This window comes from Hipposideros armiger, unplaced genomic scaffold (genome assembly GCF_001890085.2).
Source record: "Hipposideros armiger isolate ML-2016 unplaced genomic scaffold, ASM189008v1 scaffold_1041, whole genome shotgun sequence".
NCBI lineage: Eukaryota > Metazoa > Chordata > Mammalia > Chiroptera > Hipposideridae > Hipposideros > Hipposideros armiger.
The window spans coordinates 92897-94589 of NW_017732391.1; positions in this window are offsets into that span (position 1 = coordinate 92897).

The following is a 1693-nucleotide window of genomic DNA, read 5'->3' on the forward strand; positions in this document are numbered from 1 at the left end:
TCTATGAGTTTTTGTTTCTTTGTCTTGCTCGTTTGTTGCTTTCAGTTTTATATCTCATATATGAGTAAAATCATAGAGTTCTAGACTTTCCATCTGACCTATTTCACTTACCATGATAATCTCAAGATCCATCTATGTTGTTGGAAATGGCAGTATTCCATCTTTTCTTATGGTTAATATTCCATTGTATATATGCTCTACATCTTCTTTACCCAATCATCTATTGAAGGACACTGTGGTTGTTTTCATGTCTTGGCCACCATTAATAATGCTGCAAGGAATATTGGAGTAGGTATATATTTACAGATAAATGTTTCCAGATTTTGGGGGTAGATACTCAGAAGAGGGATTGCTTGGTCCTATGGTAATTCTATTCTTAATCTTTTGAGAAACTTCCATACTGTTTCCCATGGTGACTGTGCCAGTTTACATTCCCACCAGCATTATATAAGGGTTTCTTTCTCTTCACAACCTCTCCTACACTTATTGTTACTTATCTTGTTGATAATAGCCATTCTATTAGGTTGGTGCACAAGTAATTGGGGTTTTGGACTGTGAATTTTAAATCATTATAACTAGGCTCAAACACATATTTATTAATCAAAATAGGAACAATTACAATCAACACATTTTTGCCAATGAGAAATAAGTTTGTTTATTCCTGTAGCATAAAAATCGGTGCTTTGGGATTTGACGAACTCTTGGAAAGCATTTTCTGCATCCTGCTGGTTGTGGAGGCTTTTTCCCTGCAAAAAGTTGTCGAGATGCTTGAAGAAGTGATGGTTGGTTGGTGAGAGGTCAGGTGAATATGGTGGATGAGGCAAAACTTCATAGCCCAATTTGTTCAATGTTTGAAGTGTTGGTTGTGTGATGTGCAGTCGGGCATTGTCATGGAGAAGAATTGGGCCCTTTCTGTTGACCAATGCCAGCTGCTGGTGTTGCAGTTTTCAATGCATCTCATCGATTTGCTGAGCATACTTCTCAGATGTAATGGTTTCGCTGGGATTCAGAAAGCTATCGTGGATCAGACCGGCACCAAACCACCAAACAGTGACCATGGCCTTTTTTTGGTGCAAATTTGGCTTTGGGAAGTGCTTTGAAGCTTCTTCTAGGTCCAACTACTGAGCTGGTCATTGCCAGTTGTCATATAAAATCCACTTTTCATCACACATCACAATTTGATAGAGAAATAGTTCGTTGTTGTTGCATAGAATAAAAAAAGATGACACTTCAAAATGATGATTCTTTTGATTTGTGGTCAGCTCATGAGGCAACCACTTATCAAGCTTTTCCACCTTTACAATTTGATTCAAATGCCTAATGACCATAGAATGGTCAACGTTGAGTTCTTCAGCAACTTCTCGTATAGTTGTAAGAGTATCAGCTTCAATGATTGCTCTCAATTGGTCTTTGTCAACTTCTGATGGCTGGCCACTAAGCTCCTCATCTTCAAGGCTCTCGTCTCTTTTGCAAAACTTCTTGAACCACCACTGCACTGTATGTTCGTTAGCAGTTCCTGGGTCAAATGTATTGTTGATGTTGCGAGTTGTCTCCATTGCTTTACAACCCATTCAGTACCTGAATAAGAAAATCGCTCAAATTTGCTTTTTGTCTAACATTATTATCATTGTCTAAAATACATATAAAATAACAAGCAAGTAGTCAGTCATTAGCAAAATAAAACCCATAAAGC